The 17,853-nt window shown below is 39.9% G+C and overlaps 1 protein-coding gene across 5 annotated transcripts in view; it reads left to right on the top strand.

Moving 5' to 3' along the window:
- Positions 1-17,853, top strand: part of TSPAN4 (tetraspanin 4) — a 397,360-nt gene that overhangs the window by 153,097 nt on the left and 226,410 nt on the right. For all 5 annotated transcript variants that reach the window (XM_042884548.1, XM_042884552.1, XM_042884549.1 and 2 more), the window contains one exon: positions 12,520-12,570. The gene's annotated coding sequence lies outside the window, so the exon portion shown is untranslated. The remainder of the gene's footprint in view (positions 1-12,519; positions 12,571-17,853) is intronic.

The following is a 17,853-nucleotide window of genomic DNA, read 5'->3' on the forward strand; positions in this document are numbered from 1 at the left end:
CATGTTTGAGACCAAGGAGAAAACTGCCTTTGACATAATGAGACTCAGTGATCTGTGAAGCTGTGTGTAATTGAGATTTCTATATTTCTTTGCCTAAAACAAATGTTTGGATTTCTTCCTTTTTGGCTGATCTGAGAAAGTGAGGACACCTCACTTTTTGCATTTCAACTCAAACCGTGTAGCACAATTTCCAAATAGAGAATAGAATAATATAAACGAAAGAGGGCTAAAAATAAAGTGAAAAAGTTTCATTTCCAGCTTGCTCCGTATAGGCACTGAAACAGAAATAAGAGATTTCATAGTTTCACTGTAGCATCCGGCAATGAACATCAGTCAGTTTGAACCGGGATCATAGTATAAAAACAAACCATCGAATCGTAGTGGGAAGTAAGCAAGAGCTGCAACGTTCAGAATAAGGAGAAGAAGTGGAAAGAGCAAGCAGATTTATGGGGACATCTTAAATACATTTGTGTGCGTTTCCTTGGTCTTTTACTACAAGAAAAAATCCAGTCCATTAAATTTAAATTTATATTGTCCAGTGTAGTCCAGTCACAGTACATGGTTGGAATGTGTGGCAGGCTGACTCTGGCCAGCAGCTAAGCACCCACCAGATGGATGCTGCCCCTGCTGTGGAATGGGGATTGGAAGAAGCAACGCTTGTGGGTTCAGAGGAAGATAGTTTACAAAGTGAAGCAAAGCTGCACTGAGGCAAAATAAGAGTTTATTCACTACTTCTCATCAATAGGCGGATTTCTTAGCTGCCATCTAAGGCATGAGGACCTCAGAGTATGAAGCAGTTATTTGGGAAAACAAATGCCATAACCACTAATTTCGCTTTCTTCCTCTTTTCTCTGAAGTGTTATTGCTGAGCACAATATCATAGTAGGAATTGTTAGGAAGAGAGGATAGGAAGGTGGCATGTTTGAATCCTGCATATACAATATTCCTTTCCTACAGTAGGTGTATGGCAGACAAACTGTTTCAGCTGTATTTCACAGTATCAGGGGCATTTATGGTGAGATATATGGAGATATATATCAGGTGAGATATATGGAAGTGTAATGTCTGGACTAAAATTCTCAGCTAGATACCTTAACTAGGATCTAGTCATACATACTTAAAAATGACTAGTGGTAGTTTTACAAGTTTCTGCTTTAAGCTTCCATGTAAATGATGATGACATTACTCAGTGTTACTCTGAAGTCTGGAATAATCCATAGAGTTTGGTGGCTTGAGGCACATATCTTCTTACAAGATTGTTAATGATTTAATTTTTCTGAAGAACTCCAAGAGCTTCAAGTGAAAAAGATTAAATACAGAATTGCTTATTAGTTTCTTATTAATTATACAGACGTTCCAAACTCCTTGCTTGGGCTACTATGAAGCCCAGATTCAGCTGTTACTGAATCCATGCCAAGTCTGTAATCTCCTGATAGAGTCCAACATGGCAAAGCAAGCAGTCTGAACCAGAACTCCTGCTAAAAATTAAATCCATCTAAACAACTTGTTCTCTGCTTGCAATTGAAGATGCTTTGCCTTTATTGCTGGAGAGGTTTGATTTTGGTTGCTCCAAAAAGCTTTGAGGTTTTGTGAGAACTTGGCTTCTAGTATTTATATTGCTGGTGTGAGATTGCATATTCGTTCCTTTAGCTATCAGCAGACGTCATCTGACTGGACTTGAAGTCAGCTTGGCCTATTTAATTTGCAGCAAAGAACTTATAAAATGCTTAGCATCATTGTTGACTTCATTTGAACATGTTGAATTCTACACACCTGTGAATCCCATGTTTTAAAATAGCAGCTTAATTTTTTTAGAGAGATTCTGACATCCAGAAGATCGTTGCTTGTTAAGATAGAACTGGACAGTGTTGCTGGGTGCTTTTAGCTCTAATGCTTTAGGCTGTAGCTGTGTTCAAAGCACAGAAGTTAGGGCTTTTGATCCACACTGGTAATATCCATGAGGCACCTCTATGAGTTGCACGTTGACGTTGCGTTTCAATGAGGCATTTGCTGATTTTCCCAGCACTACTAAAAAGCTTAACCATAACCGTAACTTTGTTTTTTTTTAATATTTGGATTTTTTTTCCCCAGTAGTTACACAGTTCTGTTTGTATAAATAAATACACATTTTTAACTTGAGATGACATCTATGCCCACATTCAGCTTATTTCTTCCTGAAAATACTTGTTTTGGAACGTGATAGAAGAATATAATAAATAACTATTACTCTTAACTGGTACAGAATCTCTTTCAAAATACCCACATTATGAATCTCTTGAGAGTTGAATCTTTGCACCATATCCTTATTAATGTTTTCCCCCTGCCCACAGTGGAGGAATTCCACAGTGGAATCTTCTTAGTGGAGAAGATCTGTTTAAAGTTGCTATTTCAGTATATGATTTTATATTTTCCTTTGCCTGAGGGAACTGATGTTCCTTTGAATCCTGAACAGGATATTTGTCTACGATTTTGAAGAAGCATAATAGCTCTGCCTATGTAAACACAATTCCAGTTGCTTCTGAATGGCCTACCAATATGTCAGAGTTAGGTAAATAATCTAACTACGTTAATTGCTCTTATGTCCCTTGAGTGCTTCCGCTTTGGGTTTTTCTGTAATATTAATGTATTGTAATCCAGTATTATCTACAAAATTAAAATTTTCTTTCTTTCCATGCATCTGCCACTGTTAATTCAGGAACTCTAATAAATGCATTAAAAGAGGGAAGTAATAAGCAAAAGAGGGATCCCTCTGGGAATGTGTAATTTCACTTTTACTCGTGGCTCTTCATACTGGGTTGGATGAAAATAGTGTGAATATGCATGCAGCTAAAATGAGACTACAAAGAAAAGTTGTAAAATCTTTTTGTAGCTGTTACACTTCTATTTATTATAGTAATAGAAAGAATGAGACTAGGTAAGTGCTGCAATGAGCTGCAAGCAGGTTTCAAACTTTACATACGGGACTGGGGGGCTCTAAGCAGTGTCACATTCTGGAAATGGAAACTATGCAGTGGGGCACAGTAGGTTTTTGCCAGGAGGAATAATAAACTGACAGAAGGCTGAGACTTGTTGAGGAAAGAGGGAAGGCTCAGTGGCATTTGTGTGTCTTACGCAACAGGAGAAAAAAGTAACTGCGTGAGCAGATGAAGCTTTACTTTTTTAATGAAGACAGTAAGTTTGTTGTGAACAGTTGCTTTATCACTATTTAGGAGCTGGCCTTTACAAGGTGAGTGCTTCTCCTGCTGATTTTAAGTGCCAAAAGGCATTAGGTGGTGACAGATACATAGATGTGGTTTAACTGCTGTCTAACTTTGAAAGAGTAGAGTGGAATGTTACTGGGATAAGTTGGAGAAAGATTCACAGAGATCCAAGCAGAGTCAAGGAAAAAAAAAAATCAGAATGGGAACAAGACAGTGGAAAAAAGGAAGAGGAACAGGTATATTGGGAAGCATTGCATTCCAAAGCTTTCTGCAAGGCTGAGTTCAAGCAGAAATAGAGGCTAAACTGCCTGAGGTGGAGGAAAGATCTGCCAAGGAAGCAGCTGCAGGAATCCTGGCTGGCAGAAGTGCCAACGTGCAAAGGATGTAGGGCAGGTAGGAAGTGGGCCTTTCCCCTTGTGTAGGATGACAAATGTCCTGTTTTTTTCAATGTGATAATCTTCTGCTATTAGTTTGATCACTTTCATTAGTCATGCTGTGCTTTCTGGTGTTGACCCCTGAGACATATTTAAAAAATTTCTTCCTGTTAGATGCCTGGAGAGCACATGGCTTGGGAGCTGAGATCAAAAATGCTGTTTTTGTTATCTGCAGCGACAGGAGATCTCAGCAAGAGAGGCAGTTGTAGACCATGACTTTCAGTAGCCACAATAAAAAGAAATACATGCAGAAATGTAAGTAAAGGTTATGAAAAGAATAAACTTCATTGTACAGGACCAGATGGATATATTTATGTTGGAGTAAGTTATTCCCTGTTAGGCTGTTTTTATAAGGTTTTCTGCTTTCAGCAGAGGAAGAACTGGAGTCCATAGCTGCTAGCATGCTTAAAATCCAGGAATAGGCATGTCACGTGCAGCCATGTAGTTTTTATGCAGACATAAAGCAATTGCAATGAAATAAAGAAGGTTTTCAGTGACATCACAGGGCTTAAAAATGTGTATGGCCCATACGGCCTTACAAATCCCTCTCAATTTTCTAAAAGGCAGCAGTATTGGACTCTGTAGAATAAATGGAGCTAATAACTTCTGGAATATGGTCTGATCCATTGCATGAGAAGCTGAAAGGTAGGGCTTGTTCCCTTGAGTCAATTGTAACTCCTTTCTTCTGTCTTAAAATGTTAATAAATAGAGCTGTGGAATTTCATGGGTGTCTGTAAAGCTTTGTGAATTGCTGCAATGAAAGATTGTCCTCTATAAAGTACACAGTGTTATTCCTAGAATCCTGTGGGGTAGAGTGCACTCCTTTTGTGTGTATTGAACTTGAGGGCTGAATAGTAACTATTGAAGTCCTGAATATTTACAATGGGTTGTGGGAGAAGAATAGTAGAGCAGATAAGTTTTCCATTAGTGTAGGTTAAGAAACAGATGTGCATTTGGTGAATGTAAATGTGTATTTTTCAGTCTTTGATAATAAAGAAAAATGCTATTAAAGTAGAACAAAGCAACTTTACTAATGTTAAATAGAGCTTTACTGTAGGAGTAAGATAAATATCAGAAAATAACTGTAGAGCCCTTCTGAAAAAGCCGTGCTATAGAAACACACATATGCATTGCCTCACATGTCCCACATTCATTAAAAATACCAAATGCTGGTAATATGCTATCAGCAACCTCTGCTTCCTAAACTCCCATTAATAGATGCTGATCTAGATTTAGTTGCAATATGGTTTCCCTTTCAGAAACCTCAGTTTTCTGCTCCTCTGAAGAGTATACTAGTTATTTTTTTGGTTTTAGACCACTACTTCCTCACTTTGTAGGTTCTGTGCCCCTCTCTCATTGTTTTAGTACCATACAGAATGTTTCCTGCACATCACATTGACTGGACTGGTTTACGTGCAGACAGAGTATTTAAGCAGATAAAGTGCTTTTAAAAGGGAGCTCTAATTTTTTTAAAACAACTGCAAAGATTACAGCACAATGGTCCATTTTCATTGTCTCCCATTGATATCTTGTTTTAACCAGGAAAAAATACATATATTCTCTTTTATTACATTATTATTATTACCAAGCTTGGTACTAATATAATTCCAGTGAAATAGGTAGTAATATGGTGCTGTAAAGTAGGTAAAGCAGTGGAAACAAATGTAGTGGTCTTGCTTACCAATTCAGAGAGCTAATCTTTTAATGTGAGCAGTAAGTTTGGTATTTTTGGTCCAGCACTGACAATATTTTGTACTTAAAAATTTAGTGTGTGATTTCTTTTCATACCCTTGATGTTGCAGAGATCTAATGCTGGTGTCTAATTGGGAATGTAGTCACCTCTTTATCTTCATTACATATATACTTTCACTACTGCCATCTCATAAGAGTAATTTTGAGGAAAGTATTAAATCATGTAATCACTCTTCCAAATAGTCTCAGGAGAAGCCAAAAGATGATGTCACGTCTAAGTAAATCTCCTCTAGTCCTCAATGTATATTTAATGTCATGTTTTACCTATGTTTCTGTAAGAATGTGAAGAGTCATAGTCTACCGTGAAGCTTTTTATTTCTCCTGGACTATCATTTTTTCAATTTCAGCAGTAAAAATAAGGCTTTTTTTTTTTTTTTTAAGGGAAAAAATATGCATTCTTTAGTTTGATATACGTATCTGTATCCATGCATAAATCCAGACTTATGTAAATATGTATGCATGCTGAGTTTAGTTTTTATCAGGTGGGTGTTTTATGTAAGTCTCCCAGTCCTAGGGAAAAAAAAGTCTAAATTATGTCAAAGGTTGAGGACTACCAATAATTGACTGTCCTTTGTAGATGTGTGTATCCTGCCTCTTGTGTTTTAACTGCAATTTCTGAGAAATAGGAAAGAAATAATGGGCAGGAGAGGTTTGAGGAAAAAAATAAAGGTATCTGCTCTAGCCATGATGAGTTTGTGGCAGTTGCAGAACTCACACGTGAGTGGTTTCAACTAATCAGCACATGTGTTTCTGATCCATTTTGTTTTCTCAAAGTGAATGCAGTAATAGACTGCCCTGAAGTTGTCAAAAGTGAAGTAGATTGCAAGTGCTTGCTGCCTATATGCACTGCTTTGAATGTGCAGCAGCTGTGTTCTCCTCTGGCTGAGCATATGCAGCACCTGTTGGCATTAATGGGACTTCTGCCTGTACTTGGAGTGCAATGTGTCCTATAGTCTCTGGGTAGTAATAGACACGCTTATCTTGTGTTTCCATATGTCTGTGTGGAACAAAAGCCATTCTACAAACAAACCTACTTCATTTCTCCATGGATGTCTTCTCTTGTTTCTCTCTTTGTGAGATGTAATTTGCAATGAGACAACTCAAGTCTGACAAAGGAGATCTGTTACTTTCTGTTGGCTTAAAGGGTGACAAGCAGAGACTTCTTGATATGCTGTTGTTGTATGGGGCTTGTCATCTCAAGCTGCAGTCTGTGAGGTAAAAGTCACATTTCCATACAGAAAATATTGTGTGCTTTCCATAGAGTGCAATCTCTGCTGGTGGGTTAGACTGTGGCTCCTGATTTGTGAAAATATCACTCTGTCCAAGTGTCTTCAGACAGCTCTGAAGAGTTGTGATAAGTACTGGTATCAACAAAGGAGCCAGCTTGAACACCTGTGGGCTCAACGCTTGTGTTTGCTGCTCCACTGCGTGGATGGGGTGACTGTCAATGGGGCACCATGAAACTTGAGCATGAAAATGATGGAGATTCACAAGCACAGCAGAAAATATTTTCCCTCCTGAGAGAAAGGAGTAGTTTTGATCTGTAAGAGACCTAGTCTATAACATCAACCCATGCACCTTTATGTGGCTAAATTAAGGTGCTAAGATGCAGCACAGCAAAGATAATGAAGGGGCAGGGTTTTGGGATCATGGTGCTGTACCCTTAGATAAAGGAAGAAGAGACAGTTAAATTTATGATAATGCAATTAAATTCCTTTATGGGGGTCCTGCCAGCACCCTAAGCTTTATGATCCACTATATTCAGGAGTCAGCTTATAGCAAGTCCTGCTGCATGCATTTAAAACTGTAATCCCTTTACCTGTCTTGTACTGTGATAATCAGACTCTCCTTTTGTAAAACGGTGCAAGGTGTGAGCATCTGTAAATGTCTTGTGTTCAGAAAACATAGAGGTCCCTGTGACAAAAAGTTTATACTTCATGTGTGAGGCCACAGAAGTAGCCAACGTCTGAAAGCTCTTGGAGGGAATTGTTCAGGAGGAAGTCTCTTTTCCTTCTGTGGGTAATTCAACCACTAAGTGATTAAGTTCTTGGTGTGAATGGGATTCCTCGCCTTCCTTTGGTATTTTGACATCTTTCAATCTAAAAGGTTTCCCTTTGGAATCAAGCCGTGCCTCACACTGACCACTGGTTTTCAGAATGGTTTTGGGAAGGGGGAGGAAATGTCTCTTCTTAGATGTTGCTATGGGTAAGAGCCATTATGGATGCCATAAGAAAAGGTAAATAGGCAAAATGTGGCAGTGGCTATCCACTTCTCACCACACTTTCTGTGTGGTGGTTGTTTTTTTCTTTTTTTGCTGTTTTGTGGTTGTAACGTAAATTCTCATACTACAGAAATGTGTTCCTCCTCCATTTTAATTCCTGTAGAATGTACCTTGGAAGAAAGTTTTACAACTTCCTCCTATGGAAGACCTAATACAGATTTGGTGAGGATATGATCATGAATACTGATAGCACTAAAGCTTGCAGCCATCCAACACCCTTTGTAAAGCACAACATAACGTAAATAGAGTAATATTGAGTCTACAAACCAGTTTCAAAGCAGCGAAGAGTACCAGTTAAATGATTCACCCAAAATCAGAGGAGTGTTTGTGTAAGAGCCAAGATTTGAATCGTAATCATCCGAATCCCAGCCTTATGCTTTAGTCACTATAGTAAAGTGTAGCTCTAGGGATGAGAAGCCTGCAGTCAGAGTGGAGTGGCATCAGTCACAGTTGCTGCTTTGGGGAAGTGAGTGGCTGGAAGAAGGAGTGCTAGCCAAACGTTTCTCATTGTTGTGTTTGTGTGAGAAGAGCTATGCATGCTCTCATTTGGTAAAAATTAAGGTTCATTTCTTAATTAGAAATTGCTGTAAACTAAAAACTTTGCTACACTCCCCCCATGTCTCCTGACAGCTTGGGTTTTGTGGCACAGCTAAATGGGATGACTTTAAATGTCAAAATACGCTTTTCATTACTGTGTGTGTATATATATATATATATATATATATATATATATATATCAACACATTATCACATAAAATAAAACCCTGTTGAGTGACAGATTACGTTTCTTTAATTTCTGTCACTTTTCAGATGAGTTTATGGCTGTCAAGAGAAATTTGCACTTCTAGAAATGTTGGGAACCTGAATCATCTTGACTGAAAGGAAGGTCAGGGTTTGCTCTGCATACCTCTTGCTGGAAGTGGCTGAGCTGATTTGAATACATTTGGTTTTGAATGCTTTCTCTTGCTCTGTTAATTATATACCAAACTTTATGTCATACAAATGTCTGACTGTCTTCCTCAGCTTTATCAGTGACTTCAATTGTGGAATTTAAGGAGTGGAGAGTTTTCTAAGAATGCTGGTTTTAGTCCAGTTCTGGGCTCCTAATTTCAAGAAAGACAGGGAACTTCTGGAGAGAGTCCAGCAAGTAGCTGTAAAGATGATTAGGGCCTGCCTGGAGCATCTTCTGTATGAAGAAATACTGAGAGGCTTCGGACTGTTGAGGCTGGAGAAGACAAGACTGGGGGAGGGGAGGATCTTATCAATGCTCCTAAATATCTCATGTGCAGGAGTCAAGTAGATGAGGCCAGGTTCTTTTTAGCAGTGCCCTGTGACAGGACAAAGAGCAATGGGTAGAAGCTGGAACACAGGAAGTTCTATCTGAACACGAGAGAAAATTCTTTACTGTGAAGGTGACAAAGCACTGGAGCAGGCTGCCCAGAGAGGTTGTGCAGTCTCCTTCTCTGGAGATATTCAAGAAGTGTGTGGATGCTTTCTTGTGCAACCTACTCTAGGGAATGTATTTTAGCAAGGGGGTGATCTTCACAGGTCTCTTCCAATTCCTACAATTCTGTGATTAGTGTTTTTCCTGCTGATTGGCCCCTTCTCCATATGAGTTACAGAGCAAGAAGCCTGTTCACCCTGACAAGCGAAGGAAGGCTTGATTTCCTTATTCAGAGGTGGAGATGAGAGCAACAGTATGGAGCTGGGAATCTGTTAGCTAACTGTGCTTAACTTGGTGAAGTTCAGCAGAACCTGAAAGCACAATGACTTCTCCAGGATGCCACTCCTATGCATTCTTTGGCATCTTCCAGACTGCAAGTGCCAAACAGGACAGAGTCTGGACAGCAGTCAGACAGGAGGAGATCTGTATTACATACCAGAATCTATGAATGTTAGATTTGTATAATTTGTGGTAGGTAAAACAGGATGCTTGTATTTAGTCTCTTAGTGTCACGGATTTGACCAGATCAATCTATGTCCGTGACAGGGGCGACAGGCCTCTGCCCTCCCCCCCCACCCCAGTCCCACAAAAATGGGAAGGAAGGAAGGGAGGAAAAGAGCAGCGGCAACAATCTATGGAGGAAAACTTATTTTACTATAATATCGGAATACAAAATAACACAATATATACAATTTAGTTGAAATTGAGATTAATAAATCAGACAAGATGAGAGAGAGAGTTCCCGGGACCGATTCAAACCTGAAAAGCTTGGAACGGCTAGGAAAGCACCCTCCAGCACCCACTACAAGGCAGCAAGAGAGCGCCCCCCCCACCCGGAAGGGCCAGATCCCGTGACTGCTGTAATGTACAGGGATAGGCACCTGGAATTGGGGCAGTGACACTTCAACGCCCCGTACACTACATGATGTTTTGATGTGGAATACTGAAACCCAAAATAAAAAAAAACAAACAAAAAACGTAGAACCATGACATTTGTATAATTTGTGGTAGGTAAAACAGGATGCTTGTATTTAGTCTCTACTTGTTCAGTACAAAGAAAGTTGCTGTTTTTTAGCTCTGAAATTTGTTCTAGTAATTTGTATGTAAAATCTTTTTGCCGATGGTGATTTTTAAACAAATGTTATGTTTAAGAAGTTAAGAATAAAAAGAATATTCTCTGCTTACGTCAAACCTTTATAGTGCCAGTATAATTACTAGAAAATGTAGTTCATATGGGCAAAAAAGCATTTTCAGGTATAAAAGCTTGCAACTGTTATGATAGTATGTCTTTCTTGTTTATGAATGAGAATAAACAAGAATAAACAAATTGCATTGTATAAACAATTATATAAACAATTTGAAAAATCAGTGTCTCTTCAAAATGCAACATGCTTACATTCGCTCTTGCCAAAATTGACAGGTGGATTCCACTTCAGTCTTTACTGAGTATGTTCATGCATGTGCTTGCATTAGTTCCATCGTTGTGTTTATCCTCTTAAAATAAGAATGCTTAAATGTAAAAGAGTATTTAAAGGTTGATGGGGCAGAAGGCTGAGTACAGACAGCAATAGGGTAGTTTGTCATAGAGGAGGTAGATGATTTGATTTGACAGCACTTGCTCTGGGTACACTGAGCCAACTTCTGAGGGGAAATGGATATTATTTATATCCAAGCAGGGATGCACAACATCAGGTCTCTTAGTGATATTGGCATGCAAAATAGCTATAGTGAGTAATTAAAAAGAAAAAAAGGTTTTTGCTAGATGTGGTCAGTCAACTGTATGTTTGACCTGTCTACTTGAATGAAGCAGATATAAAGCAGAGGAATGTATAGTCTGCTAATTAGAACAGATTGAAAATAACAGCAAAAGCTCTTCATTCTACTTTACTATGCATTGGACAGCAGTATGACAGCCATGTCTGACTGACGGAGAGGTTATGCTTCCCAAGGTTAAAATATCCTTTACCAAAGGCAGACAAGCAGGGAAGGTTTGTGTTGCTGATGCTGCCAACTGTGGTGCTTCTAACTTCTCTTGCTTCTCATGCCTGGCCACTCAGACACCAGCCTACCCCTGAGCAGCCTCTGGCCTGCTTTTATGACCAGGTATTCAGGTCCAGTGATGGCTGTGGGTATGGTGGAGCTGAGGGTGGAGGTTGGTAAGGTGGGATGGGCAGTGTGCTCGAAGGCTTGCTTTGGTAGGACGACTGAAAGCAGCTGCTGCAGAAGTGCAGCCTGACCCTGGCAGGTGGTGCTGAGGCTGGAGGCCTCTGAAGGGGCCAGGAGCCTGGGAGCAGGCGGCCCCCAAATGCTATATGTCCAAATTGAGGCATGGCCCTGAGTTGGGCATGTGGGCGGTACTTTGAGCTTTGCAATACACAGGGGAGTTCAAGCTTCTGAGCTGCTGGGGCAGAGATGGGTCTCCAACACCTCAGGGAGAGTGGTATATAGCTTTATCCTATCGGAGCTTGCTGTTGGCCCTCCTGTGTGGGCCCTGACCTGTACTGGGCCGCTCCGATTTTCTGACCTCCGGTGCAACCCTTCTGTCCCAAGCCCATGAGAAACACAGATCTTCCTTCGTGGCCCCTTGCCTCCAGTCTGTTCCCACAGCTCTCAGCAGTGTTCCCTTTGCCCTCCTGCAGGGAATCCTGCTCCCAGCACAGCCAACCTGCCTCTTGCATTTAATTTTAGTTTCCAGTCACTGTGTTTTCTTAAAAAGGAGGAAACTTTCCTAACTGTATGCCTCCAACACGTGTAAGCGTGGCAGTGCGGTCTGAAAACCTTTGAGTGGGAAAAGCAGCACTTAAATGCAGTTTCCTTTCACCGAGGTATTCCTTAGCATGGGTGGGCTTTTATTTTAAGTAGTTATTTATTATATGGCAAAAATGTGCTTTTTTCTTTTTTCTTTTTTTTAAAGCAAACTGTGTCATCTTCTCTTACTTATCTTCTTGAGCTGAGATTTCCATGGTTCAGTGCATGAAGGGTGAAAGATTTTTGCCAAAGAGACTTTAAAGTCAGAGATGTGGCCTATTTAAATAAACCTCTAAAATAAAAGCAATGTGTAGAAAGCAATGTCTTTGGGGTGCCTTACGCTCTCTGCCACAGGCATTTAAGTATTGGGTCCCCACCCCATCATGAGATTTGTGTTTTGTGTGTGGCTGTAGGACACAGCAGAAGATGTACAGAGCTGGAAATGCAGTATTCGGTATACAGATTCAGACTAGGGTTTGGTTCCAAACTGTCATATTTTTTCCAAGTATTTTTCACATCAGTGCTGTCATCCAGGTGGACAAATCTTAAACAGATATGCAGATATGTCTGACATTCTTTTATTTAGCTTTTTATTTATTTATTTATTTATTTGTGGTGTTTTTAAGTTGCTTACTTTTCCATCTTTTTCTCTTTTTACAGAGGCTTCAATAGAATCTATTGGAAGGCAGCAGGCAGGCAGCAGAAGCAGAGGTGAGTATCCTCCATTCCCCTTGGTAAAATATTCTTTTCTACTTGTGTCTTGGGTTGGACATTTTGTTTTCCTCATTATTGCGTGTTTGAGATAACAGTTATCAGAACTATCTCTGTTGTGGTGTGCCAGGGTGATGGAAGGGTATCTCCTTGAAAACATTTGCAAAGGCAGTCCAGCATCTGAAAATAGATGCTTTCCATTTAGTAACAGCTGCGAGTTACACTAAATCTTCAATTTTACCAAAGTATGTCTGCCTTAACTAGCAATCTGTAAATACTTCAAATTAATTTATAGGGAAGGCTTGAGCATTCATGAACTGTGTTTTCAGAAGGGAGGGAAAACAAACAAACATGGATGTGACGTAGTGAGATAGCCATTGTCATCTGGCTGATAATGTCTCTGTACAATGAAGTTTGTGTATCCTGGCTTAATACTGTGTTGTGAAGGATTTTTGCGTCATCACTTAAAATTAATGGTATTAATATGATTTGTGGTACTTCAATGTGTATATGTGAGACAGGGTAAATATATTCACATATGTCGCCTCTAGGTATATTATTACAAAGTTGCTACTGGGAGGCACTGAAAGTTGTCAGAAGGGAAACTAGCTAATAAATAGGGGTAAACCAAAACCAGGATGAGTTGTCTCATGCCTTAACCATAAGTGTCAGCAGTGGCTTCTAGCCGGGTGGAAATCTATAAATGCTGTTGCAGACAGCTTTCCTCTCATCTTTTTAAGGTATTCAGTTATGAATTTTATTTATTACTGAGTACCCTTCTGTGTGCTGTATAGATCTAAGGCCTCACTGGGAGGTCCACAGGGAAGTTACTGGAGACACCAACCTTGACACTTAATTTTTTTAATTGTGACTCAATTAACAAAGCCCAGACTCTGCTTTGAGAGATGCTATTCAGATGGCAGCATGGGTAGGAAATTACAGGTAGAAAGCAATGGGGCACCAGTGTCACCTCAAATCTGCTTTGAAAAGAAACTCAGTCAAACCCACCCAGTTTATGTCAGCAAAGTTGCTTGGATTGTGAGTGGGCTTTGTTGGGATTTGTTTATTTATTAGAACTTTTATATATGGATAGCAGCCTTAACACATTGCATTTCTACTGCCATAAATGCTTTTGCTAAGAGTGGTCTTTATTATTATTACTATTTTTAGTCCTATGAACTGGTATAAATCATACTAAGATAATGTGATTGCTATAGGCTGCTTTGGTAATATGAATATTATCTGCTTGAGTCATGCCAAGGTGGTTGTGCTTACATAGTGATACCAGCAAGCCATTGTGCTCAACTTCATGCACTTGAATAGTTTGAATGATTTCAGAAATTACTCATAAGACAAAATCTTGGCTTCCACATTCCTCAGACTTCAGTGGAGGTAGAAGCCACACAAAGGTTAGAAAATATTTTCAAACTATGAACTAGAGCTGGTAGAATCCCTGGGGCTATGACAGAAAAAAAATTGATCTTCTGATGATGAAGAAGAGTTGAGAGAGAGTTGTGGTAACACTACGGATAATGTAGCAATCATATATAACTTGTTATTGATGGGAAAGAGAGAATAGAATGAGCAGGGGCTAACACAGAGAGAAATAACGTTACTGAAGAGATAGTGTAGGGAAATGGCCTTTAAAGTGGCATTTTGGATAAATACCTGGAAAATAAGATTGCATTTGTCAAGAGAGTTTTATCTCTGCAGATACAGTGGTATGACTGGCCCATTAGCAATGCTGTGTGGAAAGTGTCTGCCAAGTTGAGGTACAACTTAGGTACAAGATGGAAGGGTAAAGAGTGAGCTCCAAGATCAAAATGACATTCAGAGTAGGGGCTGATACAGCAGGAGGATGATGTTATTTACAAACAGTTAGGAAAGAAGATAATGGGCAGGAGAGACTTGAGAAGGTATCTGCTTTAGTCATAGTGAGTTTGTTGGCAATTGCAAAACGCATGCATTAAAGTATAAGAAAAGCTGAGATTCCAATTCGAACAGGAGGTGTGATTTTTTGTGTCATGAGAAGAACTGAAAATTATTTGCAACTTAGAAGAAATGTGAAGAAAAAGAGAAGGAACAAAAAGGAGAGCCCAGCAGGACTACAGAAGAAAATTGAAAGGCACAGAGCTTGAGGAGAGTTAGCAGAGGGCATGCAGAAGGATCATTTAGAGAACTGGAAGGATTCAGGAAAGGATATCTTAGAAGGCATGAAGAGAAAGAGCTCAGGAGCATGGCCAGAGCTACTGAAGGGCCTAACTAAGGAATCATAACGTGATAAGTGAATGATCCCTTGACTTGCAAAATTGATGTCTCAACAGTAAACTAGATTTTTACATGGGCTACTGATTTAGTTCTGTGGTCTACAGTCTGTCTCTGGGGAGAATGTGTCCTTGTGAGTTTAACATTTTTTGTGACCTATCTGGGGCAATGTAGTTAAGGTGTTAATGTACAGCACAGCAAAGATAATGAAGGAGCAGGGTTTTGGGATCATGGTGCTGTACCCTTAGATAAAGAGTGGAAGAAGAGGCAGTTGAATTTACCATAATGCTGTTGAATTTCCTTATGGGGATCCTGCCAGCATCTTAAGTTCTGTGACCCGCTTTATTCAGGAATCAGCTTTAGCAAGTCCTGCTGCATGCATTTAAAACCATAATCCCTTTGCCTGTCTTATACTGTAATAATCAGACTCTCCTTTTGTAAAGCAGTGTAAATGTCTTGTGTTCAGAAAATGTGTAAGTCCCTGTGACAAAAAGTTTATACTTCATAGATGAGGCCACAGAAGTAGCCGACGTCTAAAAGCTCTTGGAGGGAATTGTTCAGGAGGAAGTCTCTTTTCCTTCTGTGGGTAATTCAACCACTAAGTGACTACGCTCTTGGTGTGAATGGGATTTCTTGCCTTTCTTCTATGCCTTGACATATCTTGGTGTATGGAAGGTTTCCTTTTTGAATCAAGCTGTGCCTCACACTGATCACTGATTTTCAGGATGAAAGAGGGGGGGGAGATAAGAAAGTATATCTCTTGTAGATGTTGCTATTGGTAAGAGCCATTATGGATGCCATAAGAAAAGGTAAATAGGCAAAATATGGCAGTGGTCATCTAGTTTGCATTTTCTTAGTTTTATTTTGTTCTGCTTATGGCAGTTTTCTCTTTATTGCACGGTTGTAATGTGAAATATCTCTTTAAGTAACAGCTCCATATTAGTTGGCCCATAGTTAGACATCAAGGTGTTATAAAAGACATTAGGAAGGGACATGAGGAAAGAGCAAAAGAAGGGAGCAGATATTTTTCTGTCTCTTCCACCGCTGAGAAAGAATAGAAGAAAGGAATGGAAGGATAGAACTGCAGTTGCGTTCCCATCCTTTTACTCTGTTTACAGAATGTAACCTTAGGGACTGTTGGCACTACCCCCACTAGCTAAGCTACTTCAGGAGAGGATAACTGCTGCCAGCTTTGACTGCAGCTAGCAGTTTCCCTCTGTTTCCCTTTTCCCTTGCGTAGGGGTAGAAGCGATCCACAGTTTGTAATGTTCTGCAGATGCTGCTTGTTGGGCAAGTGGTAACTACCCTTGCCAGTCATGATCTTCCTGCGACTCGAGTCAGGGTATTATCAGTGTGCTTCAAATGTTCATCTTACCGTCTTCTCATCAGTTGCATGTCATGCTTGTGATTTAAGAATTGTAGTTGTAACGTATATTCTCGTACTACAGAAATGAGTTCCTCCTTCATCTTGGAAGAAAGGTCCACAGCTTCCTCCTACAGGAAGATTTAATATAGATTTGGTGGGGATATGAACGTGAACAGTGATAATGCTAAAGCTTGCTGCCATCCATTTCTGATGATCACCTTAGCAGGTGACAGGAATGAGCATCAGTAGAAGACTACAAAAGCACAGGCAGCTTCAAAAACGTTGATTACTCTTTGTGCTCAGTGAAATTAGATTCCACAGAACTATATGCTGTGCAAGATTATTTCTGGTATCCCAGCTATCCAACCCTATTTGTACAGTACGACAGAAAGTAGATAGGGTAATATAGAATCGACAGAGTAGTTTGGAAACAGAGAAGAGTACCAGTTAAATGATTCACCCAAAATCAGAGGAGTGGCTGTGTAAGAGCCAAGATTTGAATCATAATCATCCGAATCTCAGCCTGATGCTTTAGTCACTATAGTAGAGTGTAGCTCCAGGGATGAGAAGCCTGCAGTCAGAGTGGAGTGGCATCAGTCACAGTTGCTGCTCTGGGGAAGTGAGTGGCTGGAAAAAGGAGTGCTAGCCAAACGTTTCTCATTGTTGTGTTTGTGTGAGAAGAGCTATGCATGCTCTAATTCGGTAAAAATTTAATTTCTTTCCTTAATTAGAAATTAGTCAGGGATTGGAGAATTTTCTCTCTCTTGGCTTTCCTGGATTCCTTTACCTGCTTGGATAATCTGTAGCCTTGGGAGAAAATGTGTGTTGCAAAGGCCACGTGTAGAATTGCATTTTTCCAGATGCAGATGGATGCCCTCTATACATTCACAACAGCAGACAGGCAAACTAGTCTCAACTCTGTTCTCCAGCTTAAAATGAAGGAGTGACTGGTTCTGATTAAAATGCAGCCAGAGCTTCTAGTACTCTGGTATAGCAGTGCTGGCCTTGACAAAAATAGCTGTTAAATGGGGAGTAAAAAGCTTTCCATTTTTGCCAAAGTTGTAATGAACATGGTGAAGCTGTCATAAATATGATGTTCTTAGCTAAAATGATTATGGCTTAACAATTTTCCAATGCATTGCATTGGGTTATTTCCAGCACATTGAGATCTTAGTGCTGTAAAGGTTTAATAGAAAATCTTGACAGTGCGTCGTTATCTGTGTTGGAGGGAAAGGTAGGCAGTGTTTATAAATCCTCCTGCATTCTTTATCCACCTTCTTGATGTTGCTTGTCTGCTCATTTGTTGTCATTTTTACACATATCTAACTCTTAAGAAATGCTTCATCCAGTGTTTGGCTGTGAATTTCCAAGTTCAGTTGCTCAGCGTGATGCAAACTAATGATACCCATAGCTTTCAAATACAGATGCTGAATCCTTCGCAGGGATATGCCTGTGGCATTCTGCAGAACAGGCTGGTGCTGTGCCAGTCCATGGTGCTTGAGCAGCACAGTGATGCATCGTTGATGCAAATTAGTGCTTTCAGGAAAAAACAGTGTTTACAAGGAGTTGAACGTGCGTGAGTTAATGCTGAACTGTGAAGCAGGACTAGAAGCTACATTTGATGGATCTTTGTGAGGCACCAGGGAATTCAG

Source organism: Lagopus leucura, unplaced genomic scaffold, assembly GCF_019238085.1.
Source record: "Lagopus leucura isolate 7727_CA_CO unplaced genomic scaffold, USGS_WTPT01 Super-Scaffold_100044, whole genome shotgun sequence".
Taxonomy (NCBI): domain Eukaryota; kingdom Metazoa; phylum Chordata; class Aves; order Galliformes; family Phasianidae; genus Lagopus; species Lagopus leucura.